This window comes from Lontra canadensis, unplaced genomic scaffold, assembly GCF_010015895.1.
Source record: "Lontra canadensis isolate GAN:19392208 unplaced genomic scaffold, GSC_riverotter_1.0 scaffold42, whole genome shotgun sequence".
NCBI classification, from domain to species: domain Eukaryota; kingdom Metazoa; phylum Chordata; class Mammalia; order Carnivora; family Mustelidae; genus Lontra; species Lontra canadensis.
Window position 1 is genome coordinate 14004572 of NW_022631036.1, and position 20357 is coordinate 14024928.

The 20357-nt window shown below is 35.2% G+C and overlaps 1 protein-coding gene and 1 non-coding gene across 2 annotated transcripts in view; one reads left to right on the forward strand and one right to left on the reverse strand.

Annotated features, from left to right (window-relative positions):
* Positions 1–20357, reverse strand: part of MIPOL1 (mirror-image polydactyly 1) — a 311611-nt gene that overhangs the window by 289214 nt on the left and 2040 nt on the right. The window lies entirely within an intron of this gene.
* Positions 15466–15600, forward strand: LOC116875692. Its single transcript, XR_004384247.1, has one exon. It is a non-coding gene; the product is annotated as a U4 spliceosomal RNA (small nuclear RNA).

Genomic DNA, 20357 nt, shown 5'->3' on the forward strand with positions numbered 1-20357 from the left:
TGAAAAAAACAGGGGTGCCTGGGTGGCTTCATCAGTGAAACCTCCAATTCTTGGTTTCAGCTCAGGCCTTGATTTCAGGGTCATGGGATCAAGCCTAGTGTCAGAGTCCACGTTCAGCAAAGAAGTAGGCTTAAGACTCTCTCCCACTCTCCCTCTGCCTCTCTCCCCACTCACACATATGTGTGTATGTCTGCATGTGCACTCCCTCTCTCTCTCTGTCTCTAAAATAAAATAAAATCTTTAAAAATAAAATTAGAAAGTTGAACAAAAAAGGGTATAAAAATGTATACCATGCAAATATTAAGCAAGAACCATTAAGTTATATTAACATGAGGCAAAACAAATTTTAAGTCAGAAAAAGGGTCACATTATAATGATAAGAGTTTTAATTCACAAGGAAAATACAAAAGTTTTAAATGCATACAGGCCTAATAAATAGGCTTTATATAGGTATAATAAAAACCAACAAAACCATGAGGAGAAACTCGATAACCCACAATGATGGAACAAAACAAAAAAAAACTCAGTAAGTACACAGATGATTTATAGAATGCCATTAACAAACTTGATCAAACAAATCTGAACATAAACTAATGTTCTACCCAACATCCAGAATACACATTCTTTTTAAGCACATGCAATATTACAATATTGACCATATTCTGGGATACAAAGCAAGTAGAATCAAATTTCAAAGAATTAAAACTTTATGGAGCATTGGGCGCCTGGGTGGCTCAGTTGGTTAAGCAACTGCCTTCGGCTCAGGTCATGGTCCCAGAGCCCTGGGATCGAGTCCCACATGTGGCTCCCAGCTCCATGGGGAGTCTGCTTCTCCTCTGACCTCCCCTCTCATGCTCTCTCTCACTCTGTCTCTCTCTCTCTCTCAAAATAAACAAACAAACAAAAAAAAACTTTATGGAGCATCTTCTCTAACGACAATGTAAAGTTAGAAATTGATAACAAAAAGAAAATCATCATTCAGAAATTAAAATTCCCATATGTTCAAAAGTTAAAAGTTCCCATTGCTTAGAAATTAATAACTCAAGTCAATGAAAACAAAAAAATCTTTTTTTTTTTTAATTTTTTTAATTTTTAGAGTGGGTGGAGGAGAGGAACAAAAAATGAGCATGGAGACTGACATGGGGCTTGATCTCATGACTCATGATCAAGACCTGAACTGAAATCAAGAGTCAGATGCTTAACCAACCAAGCCACTCAGGTGCCCCACAAAGTTAATGAAAAAAATCTTAATGACAATTAGAAAATATTTTGGATTCGACAATAACAAATTCCACAAAGCAAAACTCGTGCAATGCAGCTAAATTACTACTTAGAGGCAAGTTTATATCCTTCTATACATATATTAGAAAAGTAAACTGAAAATTAATGAGCTAAGCACCCATCATATGAAATCAGATCTAAGGCAAAATAAGACCAAAAAGACTAGAAGAGAAAAAAATTAAGAGAAATTAATTAAATAGGCAAGTAAATACATCACTGAAAGAATTAACAAAGCCAAAAGTTGGTTCTTTAGAAAGATTGAAAAACTGACAAGCTGAGAAAACTGATCAAAAAGAAAAGAGAAAATATACAAACAATATGAAGAATAGTAAGAGGATATTACTAACATCTTTATGGCAATATATTTGAAAATGGAGCTATAACAGAAACATTCCCAGAAAAAATACAGCTTACCAAAACTGATTTGGTACACATAAAAAACTTGAATAAGCCTGTAATTTTCAAAGAAATTAACCAGGAGTAAAAAATATTCCTGGGAAGTAGCACATTCCAGATATTATTATTACTCCAGTCTCATCTGGAATTAGTCTAAAGTTACCTTAAGATCTCCAGAGAGTAAAAGATAGCAAAATCTTTAGGAAGATAGCAAACCTATGTGAGAATAGCATAAGAAGCAAATTTTATTAATGAACACACATGTAAAAAATCCTAAAATATTAGCAGGCAGAAAAGTAGCAATGTATTATGACTAAACTGTGTTATCTCATTATAGGTTTATTCAATATTTGAAAAGAAATGAATATTCACTACTTTAACATCAAAAAAAATTTAAAAATCTATAGAGATGAAGCAGCTGATAAAATTCAACATGCATTTCTTAAAAAAAGTCTTTGCATTCTAAGAATACAATAATCTAATAACAAGTAAAACAAACAACAAATAAGAAAAATCCCGTAAGAACGGTAAAACACTTAAATCCACTCCTTTGATACTGGAACAAATCAAGAATCTTGGCTATTCACACTTCTTTCACCCTAAATTTGAGGTCCTTGCATAAGAATTACAACAATGCAAAACCCCTAGGGAAAAATAATACAACTTCACTGAGAGATATAAAGAAGACCTAAATAAAAGGAAATATTTACTGTGGTCACAGACTGGAAAACTCAAAATTATAAAAGTGTCAGTTCTGTTCACGGTGACTGTAGGCAAGCCAGTAGGGATTCAGGAGTAGAGCTGGAGAGTACAGCAATCTGTAAGGGTCATTAAAACACCACTGGAATAAAGTAGAAGTATGATCTCAGTTAACTAAGGTTTCTGTATATTGCTCTTAACTGGAAATTTAAAAGCATTCCTCAACAATATCTACTACACATGTAGTTTCACTGAATTAAAATTCAGAAAATAACCCATGGCACTTCTCTGGCAACTTACATTATTATCTAATTTTGAAATTTATAAATGTGCTTTCCATGAAAATGTGGAAAAGTGAAAACAGAAGCTACAAAAAACTGAAAAAGATTTTTGCAAAACTTTTTCAGAACTGTTTTCAACTAGTGAGAGAAAATTAATTTTTAATCAGTTTCTGCATAAGAATTTTAAAATAAAACTGTTTCTTCCTATCTCCACCAAATAAAAGTTTGACCCATATTTACAGGTTTAAAGGGGCATTCATTTGTCTCTCTCCAGGCCTGCTTTATTGGACACTTGTCACAGTATATTTTAATTATTTACTTATCTGTGCCTTCCAATTAGGCAACCTGAATGAAAGAAGGCTTATAGTTCTCATTGTTGTGCCTCACTTATACCACTCAAGAAATGTGTGTTGAAAGAAAAAAAAATGTGTGTTGAATTAATAAAATTTCATAGATAAGGCTCTAAGAGAAATTAATTGACCAGGTTATATATTCAAAACTAATAAGCAGAAAATTACTCATTCATTTATTTATTTGGCAAGTATTTATTGTTCCAGGTCCCAGATTCCAGGATTAAAACCTAGACCTTCTGATTTCTTCCTGTTCTTTTTATAAAAGTAGAAAAAAAATTATTTTGCCTTTTTTTAGTTATAAAATTTCTCTCATAGGATTAAAACAGAGGAGGAGAAAGTCTTAGTAGAGAGGAAATCACTACTGAACCCAAAATCACCAGTTTTGTATATGTGGAGGAAGACAATCCGTTGCTAGCTCAACATGAAGAGGTCAGACAAACTGGAGACCAAATTTCAAACTTTTGGCTAAAAAAACAATTCAAGAAATCATAAAATCTGGAATAACAGAAAGATAATAATCATTACATTAACTCAAAAGTAAGACTGAAAAAGCTACAATATTTGTTAAACTCTGCATCTGGAGTCTTCAATAAACCACTGGTTTCATTTTCTTCTATCTAAATATATTCTGTATTCTAATTAATACTTTTTTATTTGGATAGATAATAGATAATAATCAGCTAAAACAATCATAGAAAGCTATAGCAAGATAGTCTAACATTAAGAGAGAAGCGAATTTTAAAGTCATTAAGCACTTAAGTAAAAATAACTTTCAGGACATTTGACATTTTCAAGTAAAAGTTGCTTGGAGAATTATTTCTCAATTATAACTTTCAAAATGTGAAACTTGTACATTTGTAATCACAGCATTAAATAACAGCACCTTTTGTACAGAACTTACAGAATTCCAAGCATTTTGGCCCCACAAACATGTGCAAAAGCTAGTTTTTTTTTTTCACAGCTTTTTCATTCAAATTCAGAAATCACTATCTCATTGATAGTTTTTTTTTTAAAGCAATTCACCTTTCTTGCAAATCATTCACCTTAAGTTTTCACAGGAGGAACGTTTTCTACAAATATTTTCATTAGCTTACACAGATTTTATTTAAATTATATAATTATGATCACAGATACAACCGGTATATACAGGTTTGGGGACAAACACTAGTGATTCTTGGTAAGTATATAAATCAACTGAACTAGTAGGAGTAGAAGCATCTACAAGAGATCAAGATACTAACCTAAGCATTAAGCATACCATAGGCATCAGTCAGTATGTTTACATCAAAAGAAATGCAGAACTTTAGTTATGCTGGAAAATCATTAAATGGAAGCCATTTAAAGTAATTTTAACTATACTGAAAATTTTCATTATTTTTGGCCATTAGGGTACCAGCAAAGTATAAGGACAGACCAAGAGAAACTTAAAAACTCTAGCAGAAAAATCAGGTGTATACATTCCGGATGACTGGAAAACATTTTTATATGTAAGGGATAAAATTATGTTTTACCTTTATTTATGCAACAAAGACACCAATTATTTAGCTGTTTTAATATATGGGTTACTTAAGTTTAACCTTAGTATTATCTCATCAGATACACGCCCTTGCTTGCTATAGCACAATATCTAGTTTACAGCTCCATCTAGTGGAGAAATAGACAAACATTTCCAGAGCATTTTCAGTCCTAAAAAATTTCACATTAAACCAAACAAAACTGACTTATAAAAAGGCCAGCTTTTCACTCATACTATGTAATTATGACATTTTATGTAATCAATATTCTAACCAACATTTTCTATTTGAACAGTAATATTTTTGAATATTTGGGATTTCAACATCTAACCATTTTTTCATATGACAAAAACAATAGCAGTCGGTTTTGCAAAAAAAAAAAAAAAAACCTAGTATTCATACTGCTCATTTAAAGAGGATAAAAACCACAAAAGTCACTCCATAAGGATGAAGCGACATTCTGCAAGCAAATGTCAATGTAAAACTCTCTTCAAAGTTCCTATGGTCATGATAAACAGCTAGGGAGATATAGACAAAACATAAGGAGGGTTTATAAATACTTCATTTACATTTCCCCAATGATAAATAACAATGAAAAATTTTTGTATTTTTAAAAAATTTGATGAAATTCATTAATGTTACAGCAGACTTTGAAACTGACAATTTCCCCTTTAATATTTTAAAATACATTTTTAAAACAATATAAAAACATTTTAATCATTGATGTAACTAAATTTCAAATCAAACTTATTTTTAAATCATGATACAAAACATACAACTTTAACTTAATAAAAGCTCACTAAAATCAGGCACCAATATTAAGAAGGATACAATCAGTAGTAACATTGAAAGATTATTTCCTCTTATTACAATTTCCATATGTCTGCATAAACTCAATACAGAATTTAAGTGTATTTTTCTATGTGGTTAATTTCCTCAAAATTAGTGTTAGTCTACAACTCTGTAACATTAATTCATATGAATAGAATTATCATACATTAATCTTTTAACAATGTCTAAAGATTTAATACTGCAGTAATTCATATCTCTAATGCCCGTTGAGCACAGAACTGAGCAGAGGAATATATACGTCTTAAATGAATAATCCAATGTAAACAGTTTTAATGAGACTGTCAGCTTATTTTGAAAACCTTAACAAAATGTTCAACTTTGTATCTCTTCTTTATTGGTCAAGGTGCTCATTTTATCAAATCTAATTCTTTTATATTTTTCTTCCTTTTACATGCCATGAGAGGCTAAAATTTGATGCAATGTTCTTACTTTGATGAAATGGTTTTTAAATTATTACTTGAAACCTTCAACCTGACCTGAGGAGAGTAGCTGAGGATACCATCAACAGTTGGGAGGGAATCCATTTGCTAAACAAGAATCATGACCCCCAGGTATCCAAAACAAAGTTTTCTACTATCCCTTGGTCACTATCAAATACTTGAAATTACCGGTTTATCAAAATTATCACCACATCCCTGGGTGGCTCAGTTGGTTAAGTGTCTGCTTTCGGCTCAGGTCATGATGCCAGTCCAGGCTCCCTGCTCAGTAGGGAGTCTGCTTTTCCCTCTGCCCCTTCCCATGACCGTGCTCACACACTCGCTCTCTCTCTCTCTCTCTCTCCCTCTCCACTCTAAAAAAATTTTAAAAAGTCATCATCTTACCCTGGCCCTATGGACTGTTTATTCTATTTATTGGGACAAGAAATGAAACTGCTTCCTTCTCAGTTAAAAACCAGAAAAGTGAAAGGGAATATGGAACCTGAGGAACCCATCAAAAATTTCATGTAGGGGAGGGGGGTAGGAAGAGGGTGGTGGGATTATAGACATTGGGGAGGGTATGTATTATAGTAAGTGCTGTGAAGTCTGTAAACCTGGCGATTCACAGACCTGTACCCCTGGAGCTAATAATACATTATGTGTTTATAAAGAAATTTAAAAATTATTTTAAAAAAATTCATGTCATCCATGTTTCAGAGAAAGTTGCATGGCTCTTACTCTCCCTGTGTTGCATTAGGATAAGTCTTGTCACTCCCACCAATACAGAAATCGGAAGCAATAACCCAAGCTGCAAGTGCCATCGGGTAATGTCAAGGCAGGGCAAAAGTCCTATTAGGAAATGAAAAGGAGTAAGATTTTAGACCATTTGGGCTGCTTTAACAAAAATACCATAGAGTGAATGGCTCACAAACAACAGAAATTTATTTCTCACAGTTCTGGAGGCTACAAGTCTGAGATCAGGCTTGAATCAGCGAAGTTGAGTTCCAGTGAGAGTTCTTTCCTGGGTTGCAGACTACCAACTTCTTACTGTATTCCTGCATGGCAGGAACAGATATGGGAAGCAAACTCCCTCATGACTCTTATAAAGACACTTACCCCATTCAATGAGAGCAGAACCCTCATGACATTTATTCCATTCTAATTACCTCCTAAAGCCCTCACCTCTCATACCATCATATTGATGGGTAGGGTTTCAACATTTAGGCAGTGGGGGGGATACACAAACATTTAGTTCATAAAAGATGTAACCATCATCTACTCTTCTACCTCTTCTCCAAAACCTAGACTTGTTGGATTATAATCATAGCAGCTCCTATCCCCAAGTGTGAAGGAAAAATGAATTTTCTAATCTTCTTAACATCTGGGTCAGGTGATGGGGTTAAAGCCACAGCCATATAAGCAGAAGTGACATAAACCGATTTCGGGACTCACCCTTAGAGGAATTCTGTGAGATCCTCCAGCCCTCTCTTCCCGTCTTGTAACAACCTTGAAAACCCCAATATAAGATGGTGGTATCACAAGATAAAAGGGATGCTGACCTCTAAGCCAACCGCTGTATGAGTGAGAAATAAACTCGTGTTGTATTAAGTCATGACACAGGGGGTTATTAGGGCAAAAAAGCCTCTCTTAACCTGATATACAACTTAGAGAGTTCCACTCTCCCACCTCCAATCCTGACCAGAGAAGCTCCCTGGTGCAGTAACAACAAATGTCAACAGTGATTCTATGGTTCCTAAAATTCTAACCCCAAGCTCACCCCACCCATCCCCTTCTGAAAATACACACACGCACACACACACTCTCTTTCACACATACACACTCACACACATTTCATTTTTTTAGACCGTGTGTATGTCTCAGTTCAGTTCCATCACCAATGCCAAACCCCAGATATGGCAAAGAGATGGTAGACACTGACCAAGTACTGGTTGAATAAAATAACTACAGCTGACCCTGAACAATACAAGTTTAAACATAAGCAGATGTTTTTATAAATATAGTACAGTCCTATAAATGTATTTTCTCTTATGATTTTTTCTTTTTTACAAGATTTTATTTTTAAGTAATCTCTACATCCATAGAACACATAAAATGAGTATCTGGATACAGGTGTTGGCATTTATCAACTCTGATTATAGTAATCAATCTTGAACTAGTTACAGGAAGTGACTGAGGGAAAGAGAGCCTGTTTTAAAAATGTTTAAATCCTTCATCTAATACATTGCTCGTCTGTGTTAGGTCTCTCTCCTGGGTAGTATGAGAAGTAATCCCTCTAGGGAGAGTGAAAATAAACTTTAGGGCAGGTTCCTGATCATCAAGAATAATTGACTTAAAAAAACAGAAGGAACCACCTTCGATAATCATAAAATAAAGAACATTTCAGCAGAACATACCTTCAAAAGAGACAACCCTTTAAACTGAGTAAATTTAACTTTGTAAAAAAGCCAGGAAGATTCTGGGAAGATTGTGGTGGAATCAGCAGTTTTTTAATCTCCCCAACCATTTTCATAAAAAACAGAGCAACCAGGAGAGCAAAATGAAGCCATAAACAAAATATCTACCAGAAAACTAGGTAAATATCAACATACGATACCAACAACTATGAGACCTGAATGATATCCAGCATCTGTGCAGGAAAGAGGAGAGGGAAAACAACAGGGAGCAACATGATATCGAAAAGTCATGAAAATCCCTATAAGTAGCAGGTATGCTCTCAGCAAGCAAATAAGGGTGTAAAAGGTTTGAAGTGAAGCAGCTGGAACAATCGAGCCTTATGAACTGTCCAAACGTTTGAACAAAGTTTCTTATATGCTGAAGAGAAACTGGAAATAGAGTCTAAATTTGTAGGGAAGACAATATGGTCAAAATAAAAATAAAGTCCAGGTAAAAGCCGGGGAAGGGAATGTGATACAGCCAAAAGATCTTAAAGTTACCGGTCATTCTTTAAAACTTCTCAAAAACAACAGGAAACATTTTTCTAACCAATTACTTACATTTAAGTAAGTACATTCCTTAAGTATGTAAGTTAAGTAATAAGTACATAACATTATCTTTTGAAAACTCACTTGGAAGGTTTCAAAAGGCATAAAAATCATTATATTCTGGTACAAGCAGATTACAATTAATCCATAATCATCAGAAGTCGGAGCTGATCCAATGTTAATGTTAAATGATGCTGAATTGCTGATTTGGTAAAAAATTCACTGATAATAGAAAAAAAAATCCCACTGAGATCATTCTAGGCACTGCCCAAATGACCTCATCTCTAGCAAAACAGTCCAACATACACTAAAACAAAAATAAAAAGAAGGAAAAAAAGATCACCCATTACATTCACCACCAAAATATAAAATACTCTTAAAGTCCTAGTATATTCCCCTTTGTCATTTTTTACATATTTATATATGTAGTCAATGTCTACATATATTTAATTTTTTCACAATAAAATATCACAGGCATTTTTCTTCAAAACACATCAATAACCACTGACTTTAATATTCCACTGGATGGCACATCATTATTTTCTGTTACAAAAAGCACTGAAAGGCACATCTTTGCGGCAGCTTTTTTTTTAAAGATGTTATTTATTCACCCAACAGAGAGATCACAAGTAGGCTGAGAGGTGGGGGAGCAGGCTCCCTGCTGAGCAGAGAGCCCAATGTGGGACTCGATCCCAGGACCCTGGGATCATGACCTGAGCCAAAGGCAGAGGCTTTAACCCACTGCGCCACCCAGGAGCCCCTTTTTGAAATCTTATTATTAAATGTGGCAGTGTTAAATACTAGTCTAAATTTTTATCCAATAATAGGCAAATAAAACAACTTTTTGCTTTTCATAAAGTAATTCCTAAAAGTAGGAACACATTCTAGAAGAAAAACTATTCCAAAAAACTTTAGTGAAGAAAACAATTTCTCTAATTCTTAAGGTATATTTGCATGTGGAACAAACATGAGCCTTCAGAATCAACTGGTTAGTAATCATGCGACCAAGTATTTTGAGATTTTAATTCTAAACGACTAACAAAAATATAGGCAATTTAAAGATGTGTACGTAGATTTTACTTTAAACTAAGATGGAAATTAGTCACCTGCATGAAATAAAGACAGTAGAAATAAGCCAATGAAATACTAAACTGAGTTTCTTACCAGTAAAAAATCACAAAGAAACTCACAGCGAGTTTTTGTATGTGAACTTCCTAAATTACTGTTCACCTACCCAAATGAATTACAAAATCTTGCCCACTGTGCCAGCTCATGCCACTGAATAAAATGTTCTACTTTGGGATATCATATGCTATATCACACAGTATCTGTAGGTCCCATGCTGGTAATAAGCTGTTTGACATAAATTAAGGAAATGGTTTCGATTTACATTAAATTTAAAAGATAATAAAAGTATTAGAGTACTAATTAGTATCAAGACATGCTGCTTAAAGAAGAGGTATGTTGTAATTCAGAAAATACTTCATTAAAATGAATAAATTTAAATGTTTAAATTTTGGGGGGTTATATGTATATGGTTGAGACTTAATGCAAAACAGCATTTTAACATCTGAATCCAAATAGAATCTGTAAAAAATTACCTTTCAAATTCCCCCCAAGAAGTAGAGTAAGAATGCAAAAATTTTTCTAATTTTGTGATGATCACTTATATCTTTGCATCTTAACACAAAATTACATGATATTAGGTCATACTTGCTAAGAAATTACTCACTAAAATCAAAACATTATTTAAAATAAAAATAAATAATGAAATAGACACTGTAGGGGAGGGAAAACTTTTCCTCCATCCTCTTAGGGTTCCTGGCTGGATCTGAAGAGTAAACTGAAAAAGACTGATTAATAGGAGAAAAGCAGACAAATTCATTTAATGTAAGTTTTATGTGATATGGGAACCTTCACAAGGAAATGAAGACCTGAAGAAAGAGTCAGCCTGAGCATTTTTATACTAGATATGATGAAGAGTAGAAAGTCATGGAAAAATGGGAAGGACAAAAAGGTATATACCAAGGATAATAAAATAAGGAAAACTCAGCAAAGCCACGTTCACTTGGATTCCTCTTGGTAGCTCCCCATCTCTGGAGATAAGGATGTTCTTTTCCTCCAGGTACAGGGAGGGCACCTCTCACATGAAGGTCTTATGACCCATTTCTGGGGAGAAGGGGGAAGGACCTGCTATTTCTCAAAATCCTTCAGCTTAAAATATTCAATATGCCAAAATGCCATATTTTGGGGTAGCCTGTTCTAAACCCCACCAACACAAAATGAAAATATCTTACAAATTACCCTTTACTAACTGTTTATTTTTTAGGATAACAGAACGCAGTGGGAAAAAAATGCATATCCTAATCAAAAGAAAGTAGCAGTGGCTACATTAACTCCAAACAAAGTAAAACAAGAAATATTACTGAGACTAAGTACATTTAGGGGTTTATTTAACAAGACCTAAACAATCCTAAATATGTAAGCACTTCACAATAGTGTCAACATACCTGCGGTAAAAACTGATGAAAGGAGCAATAGACAAATCCATAATTATAGTTGGATATTTCACTACAGCCTTCTCAATAATCAGAATAAGAACTCAGATACTCAGCAATGTAGAAGATTCAGTACTGTCAACAAACTTCACCTAATTGACATTTATAGAAAACCCCACCCAACATGGCAGAATACACAATCTTTTCAAGTACACATGGCACATTTACCAAAAAAGATCCTATCCTGGTCCATTAAACAAACAAACAAACAAAAATCAAAAAACCCTTTAACACATAAGAATTGAAACCATACAGGGGTGCCTGAGTGGCTCAGTGGGTTAAAGCCTCTGCCTTTGGCTCAGGTCATGATCTCAGGGTCCTGGGATCCAGTCCCACATCGGGCTCTCTGCTTAGCAGGGAGCCTGCTTCCCACCCCCCACCGCCCCACCTACTTGTGATCTCTGTCAAATAAATAAATAAAATCTTTAAAAACAACAACAAAGAACTGAAATCATACAAATCATGCTATTTTACTACAACAGAAATAAACTTGAAATCAGTTAACAGAAAGGTATCTCAAAAATTCCCAAACACTTCACAATAATCCATGGTTCAAAAAAGGAGGAATTAAGGGAGATTTTTAAATATTCTGGACTGTATAACAGAAACACAATATGTGGGATGTAGCTAGATTAGTGCTTAGAGGGATATTTATAGTACCAAATGCATATATAAAAAAATTTTTTTAAAGGGAGGAAGACCTCTTATTAATACTTATGCTTCTACCTTTAAAAAATACAAAATTAAGAAAAAATTAAATCTGAAGTAAGCAGTATGAAAGAAACTATAAACAGCAAAAATCAGTGAAACTGGAAATACAAAGTCAACATAGAAAATCAATGAAACCAGGGTGCCTCAGTGGCACAGTCACTTAAATGTCCAAATCTTGATTTCAGTTCAGGTCATGATCTCAGATCATGCCCTGTGTCAGGCTCCACGCTGAATGTGGAGTCTGCCTGTGATTCTTCCTCTCCCTCTGGCCCCTCCTCATACTCACTCTCTCTCTCAAATAAATAAATCTAAACAACAACAACAACAAACCAATGAAACCCAAAGCTGGCTCTGTGGGGGTGGGGGGGTGGGCGGAAATCAAAGGAATTGGTAAGCCTCTTGCCAGACTGGTCAAAATAAAAATAAAGAAGACATAAGTTATCAGTATCAGGAAGAGAAGGACATTAAAGTAATCCCAAAGGCAGAAAAAGATAAAAAGGGAATAAATATGACAAACAACTTCATACCTACAAATCTGACAAAATCCTTGAAAGACATAATCTACCAAAGCTAATGCAGTGAGAGTAGATACTCCGAAAAGTCCTGTTTCTATTAAACAAATTGAATTCATAGTTTTAAAAACTTCCCAACAGAGAAAACTCCAGGCTTTCACGATATGTATCTCTGAAATCGTCTTTCTCTTCTGAAAACCTCCTTCCTGAGGGGGCTTCTCCTTAAATCTGCACTGTGTGTTCTCCAGGCCAGCTATACAGCTATGTGTCCTAGAGAACATCAATTCACTGTGCTCCCCCGTTAGATTTACTGTTTCCTATATTCCACACCCTTCTTTCACTTCTTCATTTTGCTTGAGCATAACTTCTGAGGCTTTCCAGGTTTGAAAATACCTTACTTTTAAAATTCTTTTTTTTGAGAGGGAGAGAGAGAGCGCACACGCATAAGCAGGAAGGGCAGAGGGAGAGAGAAATCCAAGCAGATTCCACTCTGAGTGCCAAGCCCCATGCGGGGCTCCATCTCACAACCCTGAGATCACAACCTGAGCCAAAACTAAGAGTGTGATGCTTAACTGACTGTGCCACCCAGGCACCCCTGAAAACACCTTTGTTCTATTCACATACGTCATTGTTAAACAGCCACAATTCTGTCAAGACTGATGTTCCTATGTTCAATTCTTTTTTCTATTTTTCTATTTTTGTTTTCTCTGGAAACCCTGTATTTTTTTTTTCATTCTCGGTGCTATAAAACTTCACAAACGTGTGCCTATAGGTAGGCTTTTTTGTTTGTTTTTCAATATTGATCACTCTTAGGAACAGAAACAGAATGCTATACACCTGATTTTTTTTTTTTAAAGATTTTATTTATTTATTTGACAGACAGAGACCAGAAGTGGGCAGAGAGGCAGGCAGGGAGCGAGAGAGGAGGAAGCAGGCTCCTGCGAGCAGAGAGCCTGATGCGGGGCTCGATCCCAGGGCCCTGAGATCACGACCTGAGCTGAAGGCAGAGGCTTTAACCCACTGAGCCACCCAGGCGCCCCTATACACCTGATTTTTAATGAAGGTTGCTTTGGTTGGGTGATAGAATTGGGGTAATGTTTCACAGTCACCTTTTTATGTTGGTTGAAAGAGTTTATAATAACCATGAATTTTTATAAAAGCTATGCCATTGAAAAAGAACAAGAACATCCCACAATGTCAATGAAAGCTTTAAATGTTGCAAACTCTGATTCCACAATTCTACTTCTAGAAATCTATGTTCTAGCAAAGGGTTCAAAATTATACATACGAGAATATGTATGACAGTGCTGTTTATACCATTGAAAAATTGGAAACTGCATAAATATCTACCAGTTAGGGTCTAGTTAAACTAACTATGGTGTATATACACACAGACACATACACGCTATCAACACTATGTGTGTGTATAATATACACTGACATAGAAAGATGTATAAAATATTACTAAATGAAAGGGCTGTTATAAAATAATAAAGCATTACCATTGTCATATTAAAATAAAAAAGCAAACAAGCAAAACCATGTGTTTGGGTATACACACACACATACACACGCACGTAAGGAAATGCAAAAAGGTGTTAAAAGATACATTCCAAGATGCAATAGCTTCCACAAAAGGATGGTAAAGCATATATAATTTCCATAACTGAAAATTAAAAATGGAATAATATAAAATACAAATGGATTTAATGATCCAGTTACCAAATGCTCCATTTGTCACACAAAGATGTCCCACTGAATTTTTTAAAATCCAATTCTATGCACACATTAACCAAAAGAAGGCTGTCACAGCTATATCAAAATTCAAAAGAGGTCATGGATGGGAGAAGACTCGGGAAACACGATAACTAAATGCAACATAGGATCTGGATTGGGTCCTAGAACAACAAAAAATTAATGGAAAAAATAGTAATACTTGGATAAAGTGTATAATTTAGTGAATAATATTGTAGCAATATTAATTTCTTGACTTTGATCATTATATTATGATAATGTATTGTGTTAACATTAGTACTAGGGTGAAGAGTTTACAGGAAATCTCTACTATTTCTGCAACTTTTCAGTAAGTCTAAAACTGTTTCAAAATAAGTTTTTTTTTTAAAAAACAGACTAGCCTTTTTATTCTAGTAATTTGGTAATTTGTCTAGGCATTTAGTAATGCCTAGACAAAGGCATTACTAGAGATAAAAAGGAACACTTCTATGTGGGGGAAAAAAAGGTTCAATTCATAAGAAGACAGACCAGCTATAAAGTTGTATGTTTCTAATAACATGACTTCAAAATAAATAAATCAAAAATGATAGAGGGGCGCCTGGGTGGCTCAGTGGGTTAAGCCGCTGCCTTCGGCTCGGGTCATGATCTCAGGGTCCTGGGATCGAGTCCCGCGTCGGGCTCTCTGCTCAGCAGGGAGCCTGCTTCCTCCTCTCTCTCCGCCTGCCTCTCTACTTGTGATCTCTCTGTCAAATAAATAAATAAAATCTTAAAAAAAAAATGATAGAACTACTAGGAAGAAATAAATCTATGATTACACAAAGATTTAACACACTGCAAATTCTCAGTATTTACCAATCACATGAACATGCACACACACACAGACACATACACATAAAAATCAGTAAGGAAAGAGATTTTAACAATGGCAATAACAAATTTCACCTAACGGACATATAAAGCATTGCACCAGACCACAGTATTCACATCTCTCTGTCTCTCTCTCTCACACACATGCCCATTCATATTCAGAAGCATTATGAAAAAAACAAAACCATATACAAAGCAAGGACTTAAACATTTCAATGATTATTCAATTCAAGATATTTTGATGGTAGTTACATGGGTAGTAACTTTTTAATTATTCACTTAACTGTCCAGCTTTGCACAGTGGCAGTATCGTAGCCAATGAGGTTTATCCGAGTCACAATTATTGCTATTATTACATTTCAGAAAAAAGTTTTCACTGATCTATATCATTTATTTATCTAAGTCATTTATTTATTATAAAATGATATATTATTTATTTCTCCCTAGTAGTTTCTATCATTTTTTTTTCAGTTTTTCAACACTTACTCCGCAGCAGCAAAATTCCCAAGATAAAATTATGAAGAGGGGACGTCGGTATACTTCAACAGAAAACAAAACAAGATTCAGAATTAAGGATTCCAGCAAAATAATCCCTGTTGTACTCCAGCAGCTTCCAAAATTTATAAACCCAGGAATATTAAAGGCAATTCTCAAAATAGTATTTCTATACAATCAAATCACCATAATGCAAAACTACAGATAAATAAGAGTAGACGGCCTGAGTATATACATCCTAAACAGTAAACAGTAAACAGTAAGTGAAAAATACCTTCAGTACAGACAATAACTGAATCAAAGGTGTTTGTGTCAACCGCCAAAAGCAGATCTATGGTAAATTTGTCTCATCAATCATCCACTTTAATGAAACCTTCAGCGAAAGTAGTAATTCTCAACTTTCGAAGTATTATCATCTCTTTATTGTTTCCAGTTTTGAGATCAAACAAATACACAGCAATTACGTTATAACTAAAACAAATACAGAACAGTTAAGTGATTAATATTTTAATTTTCAGAAAGTAAAAATAACATATTCCCAAATATGTTTAAAATGACAAAAACTGAAGTTATGTTCACAAAAACTTCAGGGTGAACTATTTCTTTTATTAAAAATGTTCTTTTTGTTAAAAATTTATTAAAAATTAAAAATTACTAAGAGCAGTTTATTACTTATTTGTTGCTGCTAAACAAATTACCCCAAAACTTAGCAGGTTAAAACAGCACACATCTGTTATTTCAGATCCTGAGGAATCTGGTGTTAACTTTGCTAGGTCATCCAGTTCAGGTTATCATCAGGCAGGGCTATAGTCATTTCAAGGTTTAACTGGGACAAGATCTTCTAACTTCACTCAGTGGTTGTTGGCAGGATTCAGTTCCCAGGGGGTTACTGAACTTTCTCCGTGGACTATTGGCCAAAGGCTCCCCTCAATTCCTTGACAGGTGAGTCCTTCTATAGGTCAGCTCATGATATAGCAGATAGGATTCATCAAAGTAAGCAAGCAAGAAAGGGCCAGCAAAAAGAAAGTTATAGTTTCTTGTAACATAATCTCTTAAGTGACATTCCACTACTTTTGTCATATCCTATTAGAAGTGAGCCTCTTGGTAGTCCACCCTTAAGGGAAAAGGATTACACAAGAGGATGAATACCAGGGTTATCTTAGAAGGCTGACTCTTTCACGTAGCTTAGGGAAAAGGCAAGTGGAACAAATCAAGAGAACCGGATTCTAGTAACTATGTGACTAAATATAATCTCTGAAGGCCTCAGTGTTCTCACTGAGCAAAACTGAGAGAATAGCCTAAATGACCTCTAGGATCACTTAAATTCTAAATCCTGTGCTTCTTTACTATGTCTTTTGGAAAGAATTACCAAGGATTACAGCTATTTGGTGAAAATGCCTCGTTTTACAAAAGACAGCTGAATTCGAGGAAAGGTTAATACAGACAGGCAGGAAACCACACTTATTCTGTTCTTATGCCCAGTGCTCTTTCCACCATATAGCATGTTGCTTTTGCAATAAATGCCCTTAAACAGCCCCATCCCCTCTTTATAATAGTGTCAAAATCCAAGAAACAGAAAAGGAATTTGAGAGTACTCAAATACTCTCAAAGAGCAGCAAAAATTGGACAGTTAAGTGTTATGCATTAATGTTATTAATGTTATGCATTACCTTTTTCTTTCATAAACCCTAAAGCTGTCTCTGTAGGTGGCCTATGAGATGAAAATGAGCCATCTTCTGCCCATCCCTAGTCCCAGATATTTAGACGTACTAGTAATGAATCTGCTGAAAGGGAAGTATAAAAGCAACAAATAACAGGTTGTAGCAGAGAAATACAGTCACCTTAAAGAAAACAAGATTAAATATAACCTAATTGAAGTGTCTAAAAATAGAAACTGCACCTAGAAAAGGCAAGGTTTGTCCCCACTGGAATCCTGGAAAATACAGAGTCCCAGAGGTCAACAAGAACAATATGATGCAGGCAATGTCCAGGGGAGTAGGTACTGTAGGAAGCTAATGACAACCTCTGCACTGATAGACATATTGTACCATTAAACATTTGTCCTACATAAATACCCTACTTGTTCCTATATGAGGTCTACTTTATAACCTTTACCAACATAATAACTTGTAATGACTCCAACTCTGGTTCAAGAAGCATGGTGAAAACAGTGCATATAAGTACAATTGTTTTGTGTGGCAGTCATAAAGCAGTAAGATATTTGTATTTGTCAAGATATGTGTGAAGATGTGTATCTAAACAAATGTATATAAATGCATAACTAGATAGAGAATTTCTATGTAAGAAAGGCTTCAGGACAGCAGTGAGTGGTTCGTGGTGGAAGCTAGGCCTAATGGCTTATCATAAATCTGTGTTTGCATAACAATCAAGTAAGAATGACCAAAACTCAATTACCTATCTCAAAGAAAAGATCAAGTTGATGGAGATTACCCTTAAGTCTCTCATTAGTATTAGTGTATATCTGAATATATTCCTAAATTCACTTCTATAAAACACCTAAAAAAAATTGTTAGCTAAAAATGTTAACATAGGCTGAAATAGTAGTCAAAGAAAGTTCTGACACTTTCAAAAGTTTTTTTTATATTTTTTAGTACTGAGTGAAGGACAGGGGGCCCAAAGTAAGAGAAGATGAACTGGACAGCCCAATGGGGCATCTAAAAAAGAGAGGACCCCCCACCACAGGCAGTGATGCCACAGCTGAGTTTCATGGCCCAAGCCACTGGCTATTATTACCTTCCAAATTATGAGTATATTCAATCAGGTAGATATAAATTTTCATCGAGTCATCCCACAATAGAACAGCTCAAAAGACAGTATCTCAGGGGTGCCTGGGTGGTTCAGTGGGTTAAGAGTCTGCCTTCGGCCCAGGTAATGATCTCAGGGTCCTGGGATCAAGCCCTGCATCAGGCTCTCTGCTTCTCAGGGATCCTGCTTTCCCCTCTCTCTCTGCCTTATGATCTCTCTCTCTCTCCCCCTGTCAAATAAAGAAAATCTTAAAAAAAAAAAAAAAAAAAAAAGACAGGGGCACCTGGGTGGCTCAGTGGGTTAAAGCTTCTGCCTTCGGCTCAGATCATGATCTCAGGGTCCTGGGATCAAGCCCCGCATCGAGCTCTCTGCTCAGCGGAGAGCCTGCTTCCTCCTCTCTCTCTGCCTGCCTCTCTGCCTACTTGTGATCTCGCTCTGTCAAATAAATAAATAAAATATTTTTTTTAAAAACACTATCTCAAAGTATTGCAGAAGGAATTTTTTGCTTTTTATACTTGTTTACTCGTGTCCAGAACTGTTTGGATATTCATCCCTTCCCTGCCTTTAGGGACTATCAGAATATCAAAATATCAGAAAAGAGTTGTATCTCCTGTCTTTTCTCACCTACTTAACTCTCTTTTTTTCATCAGTTTTAAAGGGATGGGAAAAAGTAGGAGTAATAAGAACAGTTTAGAGAAGCCTGAAATAGCTCTCTAATAGCCTTGAGGTAAAACTGGTAAAAAGCAAAGGAAGTATGCTTAGAGATTTCAAATTTAACTCCAAAATGGTATACCACATGCTGCTTAATACTATTATTTAACCTCAAAACACTACAGCACACAACACTTAACACTATTATGTATTTAGATTTTTTTCAATTAATAATTTCACCACCACCAATGGGCTGAAGATTGAGCTTTTTTTTTTAAATTAATTTATTTATTTGAGAGAGAGAGAGAGAGAGTATCTTGAGCAGATTGTCTGCTGAGCAGCAGCCTGAAAGGGGGCTTGATCTCACCTCCCTGAGATCATGACCTGAGCTGAAATCAAGAGCTGAATGCTTAACTGACTGAGCCACCCAGGTGCCCCTGAACTGTCATTTTTAAAGAGTCATTTTTCAACATAGTAGGTTTCAGCAATCTATGAAACAAGAATGAAAGAAAGGAGGGTGGAAGTGAGGGACGAAGGGAGGAAGGGGGAGAAGGAGGGAAGGCAAGCAAATAACCAGGCAGGCAAAAAACAAAGAAAAAAAGGAAGAAAGCAGCAAGGAAAGGAAGGAAGGAAGAAAATACAACAGAGACTGTATATGATCTGCAAAGTCTAAAATATAAGCAGTCCTAGCTTTACACAGTACTGCAATAAATGAAACTCCACAAAAGCAAGGACTGCCTATATTTACTATCTAGCCCCTTACAGAAAAATTTAATGACCTCTGAAATAGAGGATACCTAAATAAGCAAACATGAAGAGGTGTTAAATATTAAAAATTACTAGTCATTAGGGAAATGAGGGAAAAACCCCAATGTGGTATCACTATAAATCCACCAGAATGGTTAAAATGAAAAAGACAACACTATGTGTTGCAAGTTTTTGGAGGAGCCAGAATTCTTAAGCAATGCTGATAGGAGTGCTGACACAACTAATTTGAAAAAACTTTTGGTAGTGTATACCAAAAATACAAACCTGTATATCCTATAATATAGCCATTTCACCAATAGGTATATGTATATCCAACAGAAATGTACACATATATTCACCAAAATACAACTGACCCTTAAATAATGCAGGAGTTAGAAGCACCAATCCCACACAGCGAAAAATCCAAGTTTAACTTTTGACTCCCTAAGAATTTGATTACTAATAGCCTACTGTTGACTAGAAGCCTTATCAATAACAGAAAGTCTATACACACTTTATATT